The sequence below is a fragment of the Oncorhynchus masou genome, chromosome 13 (assembly GCF_036934945.1).
Source record: "Oncorhynchus masou masou isolate Uvic2021 chromosome 13, UVic_Omas_1.1, whole genome shotgun sequence".
Taxonomy (NCBI): Eukaryota; Metazoa; Chordata; class Actinopteri; order Salmoniformes; family Salmonidae; genus Oncorhynchus; species Oncorhynchus masou.
This window is the reverse complement of record NC_088224.1, coordinates 37,351,289-37,371,789: the sequence shown is the minus strand read 5'-3', so window position 1 is coordinate 37,371,789 and position 20,501 is coordinate 37,351,289.

Genomic DNA, 20,501 nt, shown 5'->3' with positions numbered 1-20,501 from the left:
CCGGTTCAAACCTAACCCTCAACCCTTACCATTCTTATACAGGATGGTGACAACAATGCCATGCACTGTATATACCACAATAATGTACACTGAACAAGAAATGTAACCTGGTCGATATGGCACCGTCTGTCAGGTAACCTCGCCTCCTAATCAGAGTGCAGATTAAATGAAAAGAAATTGGTAAAATGAGACAGTAGAAAAAGAGGGATAAAGGGAGGAAAATGAAAGGTGTGGGGGGGGAGAGAATTAGACAGAGTGAATTGGTGGAGTAATTATCTCCTATCCTCCGCTGCACTGTTTTTTTTATGGAACAAAGGCAATTAGTCCTCCATCCACAAGATTATGTTTTCTAATCAGTCCCCATAGGAAGATAGGGATATTAATAGGACTCAAACATGCTCAGTCATGATCCCTATCTTAAAAGATCTTCATGTCCACATCTTGGTTCAACCCTAATTCAAGTCTCAACAACAAACAGAACACTAACCCCAACCCTAGCTTCATGTCCACATCTTGGTTCAACCCTAATCCTAGCCTCAACAACCCTAATTTAACCCGAGCTTCATGTCCACATCCTGGTTCAACCCTAATCCTAGTCTCAACCACAACCCTAACCTAACCTACCCCCAACCTGAGCTTCATGTACACATCTGGTTAAATCCTAATCCTAGTCTCAACCAAAACCCAAACCTAACCCTAGCTTCATGTCCACATCCTGGTTCAACCCTTATCTTGGTCTCAACCACAACCCTAAACTAACCCTAGCTTCATGTCCACATCCTGGTTCAACCCTAACCCTAGACTCAACCCTAACCTAACCCTATCCACATACTGGTTCAACCCTTATCTTGGTCTCAACCACAACCCTAAACTAACCCTAGCTTCATGTCCACATCCTGGTTCATCCCTAACCCTAGACTCAACCACAACACTAACCTAACCCTAGCTTCATATCCACATCCAGGTTCAAGCATAATCCAAGTCTCAACAACAACCACAACCCTAACCTAACCCTAGCTTCATGTCCACATCCTGGTTCAATCCTAATTGTAATCTCAACCACAACCATAACCTAACCCTAACCTGAGCTTCATGTCCACATCCTGGTTCAATCATAATCCTAGTCTCAACCACGACCCTCAGCCCTAACCCTAGCTTCATATCCACATCCTGGTTCAACCCTAATCTTGGTCTCAACCACAACCCTAACCTAACCCTAGCTTCATGTCCACATTCTGGTTCACCTCTAACCCTAGACTCAACCACAACCCTAACCTAACCCTAGCTTCATGTCCACATCCTGGTTCAATCCTAATCCTGGTCTCAACCACAACCCTAACCCTAGCTTCATGTCCACATTCTGGTTCACCCCTAACCCTAGACTCAACCACAACCCTAACCTAACCCTATCTTAATTTCCACATCCTGGTTCAACCCTAACCCTCAGCCCTAACCCTAGCTTCATAAGTCAGGAACCAATACACGCAGTCATTCACGAAAGCTAAGGCCAGCTTCTTCAGGCAGAAATTTGCATCCTGTAGCTCCAACTCCAAAAAGTTCTGGGACACTGTGAAGTCCATGGAGAACAAGAGCACCTCCTCCCAGCTGCCCACTGCACTGAGGATAGGTAACGATAAATCCATGATTATCGAAAACTTCAACAAGCATTTCTCAACGGCTGGCCATGCCTTCCGCCTGGCTACTCCAACCTCGGCCAACAGCTCCGCCCCCCCCGCAGCTACTCGCCCAAGCCTCTCCAGGTTCTCCTTTACCCAAATCCAGATAGCAGATGTTCTGAAAGAGCTGCAAAACCTGGACCCGTACAAATCAGCTGGGCTTGACAATCTGGACCCTCTATTTCTGAAACTATCCGCCGCCATTGTCGCAACCCCTAACGGCCATCGATAAAAGACAGTACTGTGCAGCCGTCTTCATCAACCTTGCCAAGGCTTTCGACTCTGTCAATCACCATATTCTTATCGGCAGACTCAGTAGCCTTGGTTTTTCTGATGACTGCCTTGCCTGGTTCACCAACTACTTTGCAGACAGAGTGCAGTGTGTCAAATCGGAGGGCATGCTGTCCGGTTCTCTGGCAGTCTCTATGGGGGTGCCACAGGGTTCAATTCTCAGGCCGACTCTTTTCTCTATACATATCAATGATGTTGCTCTTGCTGCAGGCGATTCCCTGATTCACCTCTACGCAGACAACACCATTCTATATACTTCCGTCCCGTCCTTGGACACTGTGCTATCTAACCTCCAAACAAGCTTCAATGCCATACAACACTCCTTCCGTGGCCTCCAACTGCTCTTAAACGCTAGTAAAACCAAATGCATGCTTTTCAACCGTTCGCTGCCTGCACCCACACGCCTGACTAGTATCACCGCCCGGGATGGTTCTGACCTTGAATATGTGGACATCTATAAGTACCTAGGTGTCTGGCTAGACTGTAAACTCTCCTTCCAGACTCATATCAAACATCTCCAATCGAAAATCAAATCTAGAGTCGGCTTTCTATTCCGCAACAAAGCCTCCTTCACTCACGCCGCCAAACTTTCCCTAGTAAAACTAACTATCCTACCGATCCTCGACTTCGGCGACGTCATCTACAAAATAGCTTCCAACACTCTACTCAGCAAACTGGATGCAGTTTATCACAGTCCCATCCGTTTTGTCACTAAAGCACCTTATACCGCCCACCACTGCGACTTGTATGCTCTCTAGTCGGCTGGCCCTCGCTACATATTCGTCGCCAGACCCACTGGTTCCAGGTCATCTACAAGTCCATGCTAGGTAAAGCTCCGCCTTATCTCAGTTCACTGGTCACGATGGCAACACCCACCTGTAGCACGCGCTCCAGCAGGTGTATCTCACTGATCATCCCTAAAGCCAACACCTCATTTGGCCGCCTTTCGTTCCAGTTCTCTGCTGCCTGTGACTGGAACGAATTGCAAAAATCGCTGAAGTTGGAGACTTTTATCTCCCTCACCAACTTCAAACATCTGCTATCTGAGCAGCTAACCGATAGCTGCAGCTGTACATAGTCTTATCGGTAAATAGCCCACCCAATTTTACCTACCTCATCCCCATACTGTTTTTATTTATTTACCTTTCTGCTCTTTTGCACACCAATATCTCTACCTGTACATGACCATCTGATCAGTTATCACTCCAGTGTTAATCTGCAAAATTGTAATTATTTGCCTACCTCCTCATGCCCTTTGCACACAATGTATGTAGACTCTTTTTTTTCTACTGTGTTATTGACTTGTTTATTGTTTACTCCATGTGTAACTCTGTGTTGTCTGTTCACACTGCTATGCTTTATCTTGGCCAGGTCGCAGTTGCAAATGAGAACTTGTTCTCAACTAGCCTACCTGGTTAAATAAAGGTGAAATTAAAAAAATAATCCTGGTTCAACCTTAATCCTAGTCTCAACCTCAACCCTAACCTAACCCCAACCCTAGCTTCATATCCACATCCTGGTTCAACCTTAATCCTAGTCTCAACCTCAACCCTAACCTAACCCCAACCCTAGCTTCATATCCACATCCTGGTTCAACCCTAATCCTAGTCTCAAACCGAGCTTCATATCCACATCCTGGTTCAACCCTAACCTTAGCCTCAACCACAACCACAACCATAACCCTAGTTTCCTATCCATATCCTAGTTCAACCCTAACCCTCAACAACAACCCTATAACCCTAGTTTATTATCAACATCCTGGTTCAACCCGAACCCTAGCTTCATATCCACATCCTGGTTCAACCCAAACCTTAGCCTCAACCACAACCATAACCCTAGTTTCCTATCCACATTCTAGTTAAAGCCTAACCCTCAACAACAACCCTAACCCTAATTTATTATCAACATCCTGGTTCAAACCTAACCCTCAACCCTTACCATTCTTATACAGGATGGTGACAACAATGCCATGCACTGTATATACCACAAGAATGTACACTGAACAAGAAATGTAACCTGGTCGATATGGCACCGTCTGTCAGGTAACCTCGCCTCCTAATCAGAGTGCTAAATTAAAAGAAATTGGTCAAATGAGACAGTAGAAAAAGAGGGATAAAGGGAGGTTCAGGAAAGGTGTGGGGAGGAGAGAATTAGACAGAGTGAGTGAGCAAGAGAGATGAATTGGTGGAGTAATTATCTCCTATCCTCCGCTGCACTGTTTTTTTTTAAAGTGTGATCTTTATGGAACAAAGGCAATTAATCCTCCATCCACAAAATGATGTTTCCTAATCAGTCCCCATAGGAAGATAGGGATATTAATATAACTCAAACATGCTCAGTCATGATCCCTATCTTAATTAAAAGATATACATTAAGCTTCATGTCCACCTTCATGTTCAACCCTAATCCAAGTCTCAACAACAACCACAACCACAACCTAACACTAACTTCATGTCCACATCCTGGTTCAACCGAACCCTAGCCTCAACAACCCTAACTTAACCCTAGCTTCATGTCCACATCCTGGTTCAACCCTAATCCTAGACTCAACCCTAACCTAACCCTATCCACATCCTGGTTTAACCATAACACTAGCCTCAACCCTAACCCAAACCCAGCTTCATGTCCACATCCTGGTTCAACCTTAATCCTAGACTCAACCACAACCCCAAACTAACCCGAGCTTCATGTCCACATCCTGGTTCAACCCTAATCCAAGTCTCAACCACAACCCTACCCCCAACCTGAGCTTCATGTCCACATCCGGGTTAAATCCTAATCCAAGTCTCAACCAAAACCCTAACCTAACCCTAGCTTTATATCCACATCCTGGTTCAACCCTAATCCTGGTCTCAACCACAACCCTAACCCTAGCTTCATGTCCACATCCTGGTTCAATAGTAATCCTAGTCTCAACAACAACCACAACCTAACCTAACCCTAGCTTCATATCCAAATCCTGGTTCAACCCTAATCCTAGTCTCAACCACAATCCAAACCTACCCCCAACCTGAGCTTCATGTCCACATCCGGGTTAAATCCTAATCCTAGTCTCAAACAAAACCATAACCTAACCCTAGCTTCATATCCACATCCTGGTTCAACCCTAATCCTGGTCTCAACCACAACCCTAACCTAAACTTCATATCCACATCCTGGTTCAACCCTAATCCTGGTCTCAACCACAACCCTAGCTTCATGTCCACATCCTGGTTCAATATTAATCCTAGTCTCAACAACAACCACAACCTAACCTAACCCTAGCTTCATATCCAAATCTTGGTTCAACCCTAATCCTAGTCTCAACCACAATCCAAACCTACCCCCAAACTGAGCTTCATGTCCACATCCGGGTTAAATCCTAATCCTAGTCTCAACCAAAACCATAACCTAACCCTAGCTTCATATCCACATCCTGGTTCAACCCTAATCCTGGTCTCAACCACAACCCTAACCCTAGCTTCATGTCCACATCCTGGTTCAATATTAATCCTAGTTTCAACAACAACCACAACCTAACCTAACCCTAGCTTCATATCCAAATCCTGGTTCAACCCTAATCCTAGTCTCAACCACAATCCAAACCTACCCCCAACCTGAGCTTCATGTCTACATCCGGGTTAAATCCTAATCCTAGTCTCAACCAAAACCATAACCTAACCCTAGCTTCATATCCACATCCTAGTTCAACCCTAATCCTGGTCTCAACCACAACCCTAACCTAAACTTCATATCCACATCCTGGTTCAACCCTAATCCTGGTCTCAACCACAACTCTAACCCTAGCTTCATGTCCACATCCTGGTTCAACCCTAACCCTAGACTCAACCACAACCCTAACCCTAGCTTCATGTATACATTCTGGTTCATCCCTAACCCTAGAGTCAACCACAACCCTAACCTAACCCTAGCATCCATATCCACATCCAGGTTCAATATTAATCCTAGTCTCATCAACAACCACAACCTAACCTAACCCTAGCTTCATATCCAAATCCTGGTTCAACCCTAATCCTAGTCTCAATCACAACCCTAACCAACCCCCAAACTGAGCTTCATGTCCACATCCGGGTTAAATCCTGACCCTAGCCTCGACCACAACCCTAACCTAACCCTAGCCACATATCCACATCCAGATTCAACCCTAATCCTGGTCTCAACCACAACCCTAACCTAACCCTAGCTTCATATCAACATCCTGGTTCAACCCTAATCCTGGTCTCAACCACAACCGCAACCCTAACCCTAGCTTCATGTCCACATCCTGGTTCAACCCTAACCCTAGCTTCATGTATACGTTCTGGTTCATCCCTAACCCCAGAGTCAACCACAACCTAACCTAACCCTAGCTTCATGTCCACATCCTGGTTCAACCCTGACCCTAGCCTCGACCACAACCCTAACCCAACCCTAGCTTCATATCCACATCCTGGTTGAAACCTAATCCTGGTCTCAACCACAACCCTAACCCAACCCTAGCTTCATGTCCACATTCTGGTTCAACCCTAACCCTAGTTTCAGGTCTACGTCCTAGTTCAACCCTAACCCTAGTTTCATGTCTACATCCTAGTTCAACCCTAACCCTAGTTTCATGTCTACATCCTAGTTCAACCCTAACCCTAGTTTCAGGTCTACGTCCTAGTTCAACCCTAACCCTAGTTTCAGGTCTACATCCTAGTTCAACCCTAACCCTAGTTTCAGGTCTACGTCCTAGTTCAACCCTAACCCTAGTTTCATGTCTACATCCTAGTTCAACCCTAACCCTAGTTTCAGGTCTACGTCCTAGTTCAACCCTAACCCTAGTTTCATGTCTACATCCTAGTTCAACCCTAACCCTAGTTTCAGGTCTACGTCCTAGTTCAACCCTAACCCTAGTTTCAGGTCTACGTCCTAGTTCAACCCTAACCCTAGTTTCAGGTCTACGTCCTAGTTCAACCCTAACCCTAGTTTCAGGTCTACGTCCTAGTTCAACCCTAACCCTAGTTTCAGGTCTACATCCTAGTTCAACCCTAACCCTAGTTTCAGGTCTACGTCCTAGTTCAACCCTAACCCTAGTTTCAGGTCTACGTCCTAGTTCAACCCTAACCCTAGTTTCAGGTCTACGTCCTAGTTCAACCCTAACCCTAGTTTCAGGTCTACGTCCTAGTTCAACCCTAACCCTAGTTTCAGGTCTACGTCCTAGTTCAACCCTAACCCTAGTTTCAGGTCTACGTCCTAGTTCAACCCTAACCCTAGTTTCAGGTCTACGTCCTAGTTCAACCCTAACCCTAGTTTCAGGTCTACGTCCTAGTTCAACCCTAACCCTAGTTTCAGGTCTACATCCTAGTTCAACCCTAACCCTAGTTTCAGGTCTACGTCCTAGTTCAACCCTAACTCTAGTTTCATGTCTACATCCTAGTTCAACCCTAACCCTAGTTTCAGGTCTACGTCCTAGTTCAACCCTAACCCTAGTTTCAGGTCTACGTCCTAGTTCAATTTGAACCCTAGTTTCAGATCTACGTCCTAGTTCAACCCTAACCCTAGCCCCAAACCTTACCGTTCATATACAGGATGGTCGACAGCCATACGATGTACTGTATATACCACAAGAATGTACACTGCACAACATGTTTAAGGCAACATGCAATCATTTCTAAGGTTTTACTGACTTACAGTTCATATTAGGAAATGAGTCAATTAAAATAAAGATATTAGCGCCCTAATATATGGATTTCGCATGACTGGGAATAAAGATGTGCATCTCTTGGTCACAGATACCTTTAAAATGAAGGTAGGGACGTGGATCAGAAAACCAGTCAGTATCTGGTGTGAACACCATTTGCATAATGCAGCACGACACTTCACCTTCGCATAGAGTTGATCAGGCTGCTGCTTTTGGCTTGTGGAATGTTGTCCCACTCCTCTTCAATGGCCGTGTGAAGTTACATGCTGTCGTACACGTCAATCCAGAGCATACTCAATGAGTGACATGTCTGGTGATTATGCAGGCCATGGAATAATTGGAACATTTTCAGCTTCCAGGAATTGTGTAAAGATCCTTGCAACATGTGGCCGTGCATTATCATGCTGAAACATGAGGTGATGGCGACGGATGAATGGCACGACAATGGACCTCAGGATTTTTCCACGGTATCTCTGTCCCTTCAAATTGCCATCGATAAAATGCAATTGTGTTTGTTGTCCATAGCTTATCCCTGCTCATACCATAACCACCATGGGTCACTCTGTTCACAATGTTGACATCAGCAAACCGCTCGCTCACATGACGCCATACACCCTGTCTGCCATCTGCCAAGTACAGTTGAAAACGGGATTCATCCATGAAGAGCACACCTCTCAACTTGCCAGTGGCCATTGAAGGTGAGCAATTGCCCACTGAAGTTGGTTACTACGCCGAACTGCAATCAGGTCAAGACCCTGGTGAGGACATCAAGCATGATAGATGAGCTTCCCTGAGACAGTTTCTGACAGTTTGTGCAGAAATTCTTCGGTTGTCCAAACCCACAGTTTCATCAGCTGTCCGGGTGGCTGGTCTCAGACGATCCCTCAGGTGAAGAAGCCAGATGTAGATTTCCTAAGCTGACATGGTTACACATGGTCTACGGTTGTGAGGCCAGTTGGACGTACTGCCAAATTCTCTAAAACTATGTTTGAGGTGGCTTATGGTAGAGAAAATGAACATTCAATTATCTGGCAACAGTTCTGGTAGACATTCTCATGCCGTCAACATGCCAATTGCAGGCTCCCTCAACATGAGACATCTGTGGCATTGTGTTGTGTGACAAAACTATATATTTTAGAGTGGCCTTTTATTGTCCCCAGAACAAGGTGCACCTGTGTAATGATCATGCTGTTTGATCAGCTTCTTAATATGCCAGTTAGTTCGGCAGCTGGGGTGAAAGAGGAGCGTTTACAAAAGAGGAAACCAAGTCTAGATTTAACCTTAGCATGCAGCTTTGATAAGTGCTGAGAGAAGGACAGTGTACCATGTAGCCATACTCCCAAGTACTTGTATGAGGTGACTACTTCTCTAAATCCTCAGTGGTAGTAATCAAACCGGTGGTGAGAGGGGTATTCTTCTTACCAAACTACATGACCTTTGTTTTGGAGGTGTTAAGAACAAGGTTATGGGCAGAGAAAGCTTGCTGGACACTAAGAAAGATTGGTTGCAGGACTTTTAACACAAAATCTGTGAGGGGCCAGCTGAGTAAAAGACTGTACAATCTGCACATAAATGGATGAGAGAGCTTCCTGCTGCCTGAGCTATGTTGTAGATGTAAAGTGAGAAGTGTGTGGGGCCTAGGATCGAGCCTTGGGGTACTCCCAGACAGCAGATGTTCTGACTTTATACACTGCACTCTTTGAGAGAGGTAGTTATCAAACCAGGCCAAAGACCCCTCAGAGACACCAATGCTCCTTAGTCGGCCCACAATAATGGAATGGTCTACCGTATCAAAAGCTTTGGCCAAGTCAATAAAACTAGTAGCACAACATTGCTTAGAATCAAGGGCAATGGTGACGTAATGTAGGACCTTTAAGGTTGGAGAGACACATCCATAACCTGAGCGGAAACCAGATTGCAAACAAGAAAGAGTTGATTATTGGCAAGTTTTTCCAACACGTTCGATAACCAGGGCAAAACAGAAATAGGCCTATAACAGTTAGGATTAGCTTGATCTCCCCCTTTAAATAAAGGATGCACCGTGGCTGCTTTCTAAGTAATTGGAATCTCACCAGAAAAGAGAGATGTTAAAAAGGTCAGAGAGGTTCTGCGACAATAGGGGCTGCAACCTTAAAGAAGACAGGATCTAAACCATCTGACCCAGATGTTTTTTTTTGGGTCAAGTTTAAGGAGCTCCTTTAGCACCTCAGACTCAGTGACCGCCTGCAGGGAGAAACTTTGTAGAGGGGCAGGGGGAAAAGAGGGCGGAGCATCGGGGCTATTCGCATCAGAAGGGGTGGGAGACGAGGAAATGTCAGATGGGCAATGAGGCATCGCTGAGTCAAATAGGAATCCTGACTTAAGTAAGTGGTGATTAAAGAGCTCAGCCATGTGCTTCTTGTCAGTAACAACCACATCATCAACATGACGGGACATGGGCAGCTGTGAGGAGGAGGGTTTATTCTCCAGCTCTTTCGCCGTTTTCCAGAACTTTTTGGGGTTAGACCCACAGAGAGAACTGCTCCTTAAAGTAACTAACTTTAGCCTTCCGGATAGCCTGAGTGCACTTATTTCTCAGTCAGCTTGAGTATGCGTGTGCTGAGCGTTACGCCAAATGGAGTAATTATGCCAGATCACGGTCGAACCAGGGGCTGAACCTGTTTTTTCTATATGGGGGCGTGTTTGTAAACAATACCACTGAAAATATAGACAAAGAAGGTCCAAGCATCTTCGACAGAGGGGATCTCTGCCAATGTATAGATGCCAGGTCATGACCGAAGGCTTGCACATTCAAGTTTTTTAGCAAGCATCTATGACACACCAGGACAGGTCGTTTCACTGAGCAGACATTACGAACACAGGCTGCAAAACAATGATCACTCAGGTCATTACAGAAAAGACCAGACTGATACCTATCAGGATTATTTGTGAGGATAACATCAAGGAGAGTAGCCTTTTTTGGGTGTTTAGAGTCATACAAAAAAAAAATAATAATAATAATATTTTTGAGAAAGATTTATGGAGTCCCATTGCTTTAGGACTTGATCAGGTGGTTTAAACATGTCCCAGTTTAGGTCACCTAGCATGACAAATTTAGACTTAGTGTAAGGGGCCAGGAGAAAGCTTAGGGCAGGTAGGGTATAGGCCGGTAATGATGGTGGACGATAACACAGAGCAACAGTCAACAAAGAGCTATTTGAAAGTTGAATGTTTAAAACCAGCAAATCAAATTGTTTGGAGACAGACTTGGTGAAGACAACTGAACACCACCTTTGGAAGATCTGTCTTTTCGAAAAAGGTTCTAACCAGAAAGGTTAACATGTGTGTTCAAATCACTTCCTTAACCACGTCTCAATAATGACCAAAACATCTGGATTGGAGCTCTGAACCCACACTTTCAATTGATCAATTTTAGGTAATAAGCTTCTGGTGTTAACATGCAGAAAACACAAGCTTTTACGAAAGCAAAAATTAGTGATCAGAGCACAAGTCAGAATTAGGGCTAGCAACAGCAGATGGACCAGGGTGTACAAGGAGAAAGGAGGCTGTGAATGGAGCGTGAAAGCAACATTAAGGATGACTCTGAGAACAGAGAGCTAGGGAGAAAAATGAAAAGAGGCAACGATGAGAAGGGGAGGAGTGGGCTGAGTGTGAGGAACTGTGACAGAAGGTGATAGGAGTGAGAGAGGAGAAGAGAGTAGCGAGGGACTTGGAAAATGGGAAATGCATTTGTTTTTGCAGTCAATGGCAGGAGTCTGACTGAGGATCAGGTGTGTGTGTTTGGTTTTATTCTACTTGTGGGGATCAGGAGGACATCTCGCCGGTCCCCACAAGGAAAAGGCTATTTTAGGCTTAGGGGTTAGGGTTATAATTAGAGTTAGGGTTGCAATTAGGGTTTGGGGTTAAGGTTAGGGTAAGGTTAAGGGTTAGGATTAAGGGAGATGTCATGCATCCTCTGAATATCATTATTGTTTGTCCACAGAGCACCGACATATATTCCAGGGAAAGCAGGGGAGAACACACACACACACACTGTGCTGTTGCATAAGCTCCTTGAGATGCGAGAACAAGGGCTCCTTATGGTACTCTTCAGGGTGGCTGATGAGTATGGGAGGATCAGACAGAGGACGAGAGGACGAGGAAGATAAATCGATATCCCCTCCAGACCTGAGCAGTGTGTTTCTCGCAAGATCACTAACAGCGATTGCGTAATTGCTGTGATATCACATTAGACCGACAGTGCGGTAGAATGATGCTAGGTTTTCGAGACAAGTGCCACAGCTTAGCACAGCAACTACTGCTATTATTGCTGAGCACTTGAACACTACCAGCGTCATACTACTACTGTTAGGATCAACACCATTGCTACTACTACTACTACTACTATTAATATTAATAGTACTACTACTACAGCTCTCTCTCTCTCCACCCCCTCTCTGTTATTGTGCTTAATCTGCCTCCCAGCTGTTTTTCTGTCTCTCACCCCCTCCCCTCCTTTGAACCCCTCCCCTCCTTTGAACCCCCCCCCTCTCTCTCTTCCTGCTGCTGTCTGCTCAGCACTAATCATTTTACACAGTCATTTTAGGGGTACATGTGGCCATCAGTCGTTGACACTATGGCATTTTGGGGAGCACACAATTAGCAGGAATCTTTCTACGCAAATTACCTCAAAAACGGATATCATTCATAACCTGGGTCTTTGAGCTCTAGATCAAAATATGACATCATCGACGTTCTATCTCGATGATGTCATCTAATTCAACCACTAGGGTGCCAGACTTCCGCATTTAACAACGCCGCATTCTTTCCTTGCTTTGTCATAAGATAAGTAGAAACCTGGCCCTGGCTAATATATTAAGCAGTACATGTACCATATATTAAGTATATTATATTGCTTTTAGGTAAAGTAAACGGGGATACCTAGTCAGTTGCACAACTGAACGCATTCAATTGTGTCTTCCACATTTAACCCAACCCCTGTAGTTGTACTTTGTTTGAAGCTTTGTGTGTGGGGGGAGGGAACGGATAGTGTTTCACTGTGCCTTTAAAGAGGTCACGCAATCCATACTGGAGTGGCCCATCACTACAATAGGGAGATCTCATACATAATGGATTGAGCTGCCAGCAGTGGTGACCACAATATGGTGTGATTCCATTCTCTCTTTCCCCCTCTTTCACCAATAATCTCTCTCTCTCTACTCTCTCCTTCTCCACATCTCTCTCTCTCTCCATCACCCTCCCTAAACTCTCAATCTCCCATTGCTACTCTCTTTCCCCATCACTCTCTACTCTCCTCTCCACCCTCACTCCTCCACTTTCTTCAGATTGACATGCTCTCGCTCGCTCTCTCGCTCGCCCGCCCCCACCCAGCCATCCAGCCATGACACACTGGTTCTGGCGGAGCATGAGAAGTACTGGGAATCACTTTTGGGGAGAGTTTCTGTATTAGTTCAATAATTTGTGTGCGTGTGTGTGTGTGTGTGTGTGTGTGTGTGTGTGTGTACCACGTGATCCCGCACCCCACACCCGTTGCACGAGCCAATCAGGTCTTCGGGACTGAGTGCAATGCCGGGTTGGCTCCATGCAAGCTGACGGATTGGATCGACTGACTGACTTGACATAAACCTCTTGGCGCCGTTGGGAGCATAGGGCGTCCACCATGACCCTCAACCTCACTCTTACCTGAGCAAGGGATTTTTGCCAGAAGATCCCTACTTTATTCAGTTCTTGAAGAGTGGAGCATCTCCAGTTTGTTTTGGCCTTCCCTGCTTTCGTTTTCCGTATGGGTTGTAGTCTTATGTTTCATGTGTGTCCAGTCCATTTCCTTCTCCTGATTACATTGCTGATGGCCTCCTGTTGATTTATTTTTTCTTCTACAGGTTGTGGTTGTATATTTTGTTTAGCCACCATATCCTCACAATGTATTGCGGGGAGTTTTCGATACAGACTACTTTATTGATAAGGGATTGTGTGGTTTTCCATGTTTTACAGCCATAGAGAAGAACAGATGTTACGTTTGTGTTGCAGATGTGGTTCTTGGTGTTTATGGAGATCTGTGATGAGACCCACATTTGGGGCGGAGCTTCCTGAAGGCATGTCGAGCGTTGATGAGGTGTACTGTGGCTCGACATCCTTGTCAGTCCCTCGTCAGTGCCTATGTTGCTTCCAAGATAGAAGAAGTCAGGCATGTTTTCAACAGTTTCCCCCATCTACAATGCATTCGTAAAATATTCAGACCCCTGGACTTCTTCCAGATTTTGTTACATTACATCCTTATTCTAAAATGGATTAAATTGTTTTTTCCCCCTCATCAATCTACATACAATATCCCTTAATAACAAAACCAAAAACAGGTTTTTATACATTTTCTCATTTACATAAGTATTCAGACCATTTACTCAGTACTTTGTTGAAGCACCTTTGGCAGCAATTACAGCCTCGAGTCTTCTTTTGGGTATGACGCTACAAGCTTGGCACACCAGTATTTGGGGAGTTTCTCCCATTATTCTCCGCAGATCCTCTCAAGCTCTGTCAGGTTAGATGGGGAGCGTTGTTGCACAGCTATTTTCATGTCTCTCCAGAGATGTTTGATCAGGTTCAAGTCCGGGCCACTCAAGAACATTCAAAGACTTGTCCCGAAGCCACTCCTGCCTTGTCTTGGCTGTGTGCTTAGGGTTGTTGTCCTGTTGGAAGGTGAACCTTCACCCCAGTCTGAAGTCCTGAGCGTTCTGGAGCAGGTTTTCATCAAGGATCTCTCTGTACTTTGCTCTGTTCATCTTTCCCTTAATCCTGACTGGTCTTCCAGTCCCTACCACTGAAAAGCATCCCCACAGTATGATGCTGCCACCACCATACTTCACTGTAGGGACGGTGCCAGGTTTCTTCCAGACGTGATGCTTGGCATTCAGTTCAATCTTGGTTTCATCAGAACCAGAACCATCGTTTCTCATGATCTAAGAGTCTTTAGGTGCGTTTTGGCGAATTCCAAGCTGGCTGTCATGTGCCTTTTACTGAGGAGTGGTTTCGTTCTGGTCACTCTACCATAAAGGCCTGATTTGTGGAGAGCTGTAAAGATGGTTGTCCTTCTGGAAGGTTCTCCCATCTCCACAGAGGAACCCTGGAGTTCTGTCAGAGTGACCATCGGGTTCTTGGTCAACTCCCTGACCAAGGCCCTTCTCCCCTGATTGCTCAGTTTACCCGGGGGGGAAGCTTTAAGAAGAGTCTTGGTGGTTCCAAACTTCTTCCATTTAAGAATGATGGAGGCCACTGTGTTCTTGTGGACCTACAATGCCGCAGACATTTTTTGGTACCCTTCCCCAGATCTGTGCCTCAACATAATACTGTCTCGGAGTGCTACGGACAATACCTTCAACCTCATGGCTTGGTTTTTGCTCTGACATGGACTGTCAACCTTATATAGACAGGTGTGTGCCTTTCCAAATCATGTCCAATCAATTGTATTTACCACAGGTGGAGTCCAATCAAGTTGTAGAAACATCTCAATGATGATCAATGGAAACAGGAAGCACCTGAGCTCAATTTCAGGTCTCATATCAAAGGGTCTGACTACTTATGTAAATAAAGCATTTATTTATTTATTTTCATACATTTGCTTTGTCATTATGGTATATTGTGTGTAGATTGGTGAGGATATTGTTTTATTTAATCAATTTTAGAATAAGGCTGTAACGTAATAAAATGTGGAAAAAGTCCAGGGGTCTTGACGAGAGAGAGAGAGAGAGAGAGAGAGATGCAGAGAGAGAGAGAAGGAGAGAGAGAGAAGGAGAGAGGGAAATGTAGATAGGAAAGGACACATGGGATGCAGCTGGGAAGTTTGATAGGCTATGGTTTCTCCCTGCCTCTCTCAATGCAATTCAAGGGGCTTTACTCTCTCCATTTGCCCTCCTCTCCTCCCCACCTCTCTTCCGCTCTTTGTAAAGCCTCGTCTGATTCCATGACAGAGTTGCACAATGGCAGTGATAGAAACAGCGAGAGATAGTGGACGGCTCACTGCAAAATAGAGGTGGAGCTATACTGTACTACACTGAAAATCGTATATACGTTTTGAATATCCAGTGTCTTAAAAACCCATACGGGCTGGGTATCTGAAAAATGTAAGACACGGAAATAACAAATAATTAAATAAATCAAATCATGTACTAGAACCTCGATTTAACATCACATTATTAAAACAAAAATGTACAGCAGAAAGTTTTTTTTTTTTTTTAAATACCAAGGCACTCTTCAGATTTTTGGCAACACAAAAAAAAAAAAAAAAAATTGGTATTTTCACAAGGACATCAAAATCACACTCTCCTGTCTCTCCTATTCCATTTTTTTTTGTGCTCAGGGATGCGTTTCGGGAAGACATACCCATCCGTCAACTTGACGCTCCATTAGAGCGAGCAGCAGCGTGTTGTTGGGCGAAACCTTGAGATGAGCCATGGCTCCCTGAGCTAATGGGGAAGAACACTGTCTGTACTTGGGAAAACAATGCCTCTTGTGTAAAGGGCCTTGTCTGGTCTGGATGGATGGATGGATGGATGGACGGACGGACGTCTGGTCTGGTCTGGTCTGGTCTGGTCTGTCTGGAAGAACACTGTCTGTACTTGGGAAAACAATGCCTCTTGTGTAAAGGGCCTTGTCTGGTCTGGATGGATGGATGGACGTCTGTCTGTACTTGGGAAAACAATGCCTCTTGTGTAAAGGGCCTTGTCTGGTCTGGATGGATGGATGGACGTCTGTCTGTACTTGGGAAAACAATGCCTCTTGTGTAAAGGGCCTTGTCTGGTCTGGATGGATGGATGGATGGACGTCTGTCTGTACTTGGGAAAACAATGCCTCTTGTGTAAAGGGCCTTGTCTGGTCTGGATGGATGGATGGACGTCTGTCTGTACTTGGGAAAACAATGCCTCTTGTGTAAAGGGCCTTGTCTGGTCTGGATGGATGGATGGACGTCTGTCTGTACTTGGGAAAACAATGCCTCTTGTGTAAAGGGCCTTGTCTGGTCTGGATGGATGGATGGACGTCTGTCTGTACTTGGGAAAACAATGCCTCTTGTGTAAAGGGCCTTGTCTGGTCTGGATGGATGGATGGACGTCTGTCTGTACTTGGGAAAACAATGCCTCTTGTGTAAAGGGCCTTGTCTGGTCTGGATGGATGGATGGACGTCTGTCTGTACTTGGGAAAACAATGCCTCTTGTGTAAAGGGCCTTGTCTGGTCTGGATGGATGGACGTCTGTCTGGTCTGGTCTGTCTGGATGGACGTCTGTCTGTCTGTCTGGTCTGGTCTGTCTGTCTGTCTGGTCTGGATGGATGGATGGATGGACGTCTGTCTGGTATGGTCTGTCTGTCTGTCTGGTCTGGATGGATGGATGGATGGACGTCTGTCTGTACTTGGGAAAACAATGCCTCTTGTGTAAAGGCCTTGTCTGGTCTGGATGGATGGATGGACGTCTGTCTGGTCTGTCTGGATGGACGTCTGTCTGTCTGGTCTGGTCTGGTCTGTCTGTCTGTCTGGTCTGGTCTGGTCTGTCTGGATGGACGTCTGTCTGGTCTGGTCTGGTCTGGTCTGGTCTGGTCTGGATGGATGGATGGATGGATGGACGTCTGGTCTGTCTGGTCTGTCTGGATGGATGGATGGACGTCTGGTCTGGTCTGTCTGGATGGACGTCTGTCTGTCTGGTCTGGTCTGTCTGTCTGTCTGGTCTGGTCTGGTCTGTCTGGATGGACGTCTGTCTGGTCTGGTCTGGTCTGGTCTGGATGGATGGATGGATGGATGGACGTCTGTCTGGTCTGGTCTGGTCTGGTCTGGATGGATGGACGTCTGTCTGGTCTGGTCTGGTCTGGATGGATGGATGTCTGTCTGGTCTGTCTGGTCTGTCTGGTCTGGTCTGGTCTGGTCTGGTCTGGATGGATGGATGGACGTCTGTCTGGTCTGGTCTGGTCTGTCTGGATGGACGTCTGTCTGTCTGTCTGGTCTGGTCTGTCTGGATGGACGTCTGTCTGATCTTGTCTGGTCTGGTCTGGATGGATGGACGTCTGTCTGGTCTGGTCTGGTCTGGTCTGGTCTGGTCTGGATGGATGGATGGACGTCTGTCTGGTCTGGTCTGGTCTGGTCTGGTCTGTCTGGTCTGGTCTGTCTGGATGGACGTCTGTCTGTCTGTCTGGTCTGGTCTGGTCTGTCTGGATGGATGGATGGATGGACGTCTGTCTGGTCTGGTCTGGTCTGGTCTGTCTCCTGTGTGAAGTAGGTCTCCCTACTATGGGGTGTAACTGGTTTATGAGAGACTGTACTGTGTCTACCATATGAGTCTGCGGTCTTTCAGACTTGAGTGTCTTTCTTGAGCATCTCTCCCTCTCATTTATGTGCCATCCCTGTAAATGTTTCTCCCTTTTTTCTCCCCAAGTACTTCCACACACAGGGTTTGACTTCCTCTGTTGCGAGTTTGTCATTCCATCCACGATGATGACCCTGTCCATTTATATTGCGGTGATATTAGTCACACTGTGGTACCCAAAATACTTTGTGTTCTGACTAATCAAAAGGTTCTGGGATTTTCCTGCCACCCACCGAACCAACAAAGCCAATATCTCGAGACAAACAATCTCAAGCCACGATCCAGAAATAACTGTCCACTACCCATCCTTTGGGAAACCGCCTTAGAGGCAATACTGAGCTTTGGCCTTTGGGGGTGATCTAGAGCCTACAGGGGTCCTCTAAATTAATAGAAATATTGTCCAGAAAATACCTAATTGGAAAGAGAAAATGGTTCCCCCCTCACATAATTCATATTAGAGTTCAGGAAGCAGTAGACCTGGCACAAATCATGGTATATGACAGGACCTTTAAAGGGAAAACTCCTCTGCCATGCTTTTTTTGAATTATTTAGAATAATGGAGTTAGTACTGTACTGCTGCTTTGCGAAAACTGCGGTAATGTTCACACATTGTTCGTTATGATCACATTTCTGTCCTGATCGCTCTTTCATTCCTCTCCTCCTCTCCTGTTTCACTCTCCTCTGCCCTTCTCCTGTTTCACTCTCCTCTGCCCCTCTCCTGTTTCACTCTCCTCTGCCCCTCTCCTGTTTCACTCTCCTCTGCCCCTCTCCTGTTTCACTCTCCTCTGCCCCTCTCCTGTTTCACTCTCCTCTGCCCCTCTCCTGTTTCACTCTCCTCTGCCCCTCTCCTGTTTCACTCTCCTCTGCCCCTCTCCTGTTTCACTCTCCTCTGCCCCTCTCCTGTTTCACTCTCCTCTGCCCCTCTCCTGTTTCACTCTCCTCTGCCCCTCTCCTGTTTCTCTCTCCTCTGCCCCTCTCCTGTTTCTCTCTCCTCTGCCCCTCTCCTGTTTCACTCTCCTCTGCCCCTCTCCTGTTTCACTCTCCTCTGCCCCTCTCCTGTTTCACTCTCCTCTGCCCCTCTCCTATTTCACTCTCCTCTGCCCCTCTCCTAGTTCACTCTCCTCTGCCCCTCTCCTAGTTCACTCTCCTCTGCCCCTCTCCTATTTCACTCTCCTCTGCCCCTCTCCTATTTCACTCTCCTCTGCCCCTCTCCTGTTTCACTCTCCTCTGCCCCTCTCCTGTTTCACTCTCCTCTGCCCCTCTCCTGTTTCACTCTCCTCTGCCCCTCTCCTGTTTCACTCTCCTCTGCCCCTCTCCTGTTTCACCCTCCTCTGCCCCTCTCCTGTTTCACTCTCCTCTGTCCATCTCCTGTTTCACTCTCCTCTGCCCCTCTCCTGTTTCACTCTCCTCTGCCCCTCTCCTGTTTCACTCTCCTCTACCCCTCTCCTGTTTCACCCTCCTCTGCCCCTCTCCTGTTTCACCCTCCTCTGCCCCTCTCCTGTTTCACCCTCCTCTGCCCCTCTCCTGTTTCACTCTCCTCTGCCCCTCTCCTGTTTCACTCTCCTCTGCCCCTCTCCTGTTTCACTCTCCTCTGTCCATCTGTGAATGAAACAAACTGAGTGACTCAGAAAAAAAGTTTAATTTTAGCATCAACACGTAATTCCCTCTCCCTTGCCATCGCTTCTATAAATACACATCAATTTTTGTAGGGGATGGGGCGAGGGATGGAGGTTGCCTGGCAACCACATCCTGTCTTGCATGTCACATGAAATAGGTTTACTAGCACTGAATTCAGGAGTAGTAGCACACTGGTGGTATACAAAGCTTGACATAGTTGCTGGCAGCAGGCATCACATCAGAAACCCACACACATTCAAACACACACACACACACAACTACTAACAAGAGAGTCTCCTCACATCCATTTGCCATGGGGTGACAAAGAGGTGTCTGTCAAAGATTGTATGATTTTACTGTAGGCTAAATGTTAGATACAACTTTACGTGTTACTTAAGGCTGGAAAATGGAATGAAATGGAAGCAGAGGGAAATAGGGAACTGTGTGTACCAGATGACCTTTCTGCACATCATTCTGGATGACAGCACATCGTAAATGAGCAGCAGAGCTGATATGTGGATGAGAGAGGAAGTGATTGCTTCACTTTTGGTGAAGTGATTGCATATAGGTCGCAAGTGGGTTTGTGGGCATGACTTCGGAAAACTATCTAGCGTCTCTCCTCGAACCCCCCCCTCCCGCTCTCTCCTACTGTGGTATCGTCACCACAGAGGGGGACTTTATTCAATGAAGAGCAGCACTTTAGCAGACAAGTGTCATTCGACATGTTCCAAGCGATGTTGAGGTGAGAAACATTGAATAAGGCTCAGCTCAGTCGGCTAGATGTACCAACGAGGAAGTGATCGAGGAAGTGAACGATCACGCCTCTGAGCGTTCACATTCACGGCTGACGTCAGGCCCACCGCTCCCATTGGAGGAGGTAGAGCCACCGAGTATTCCGATTGGGTGTTAGGGGCC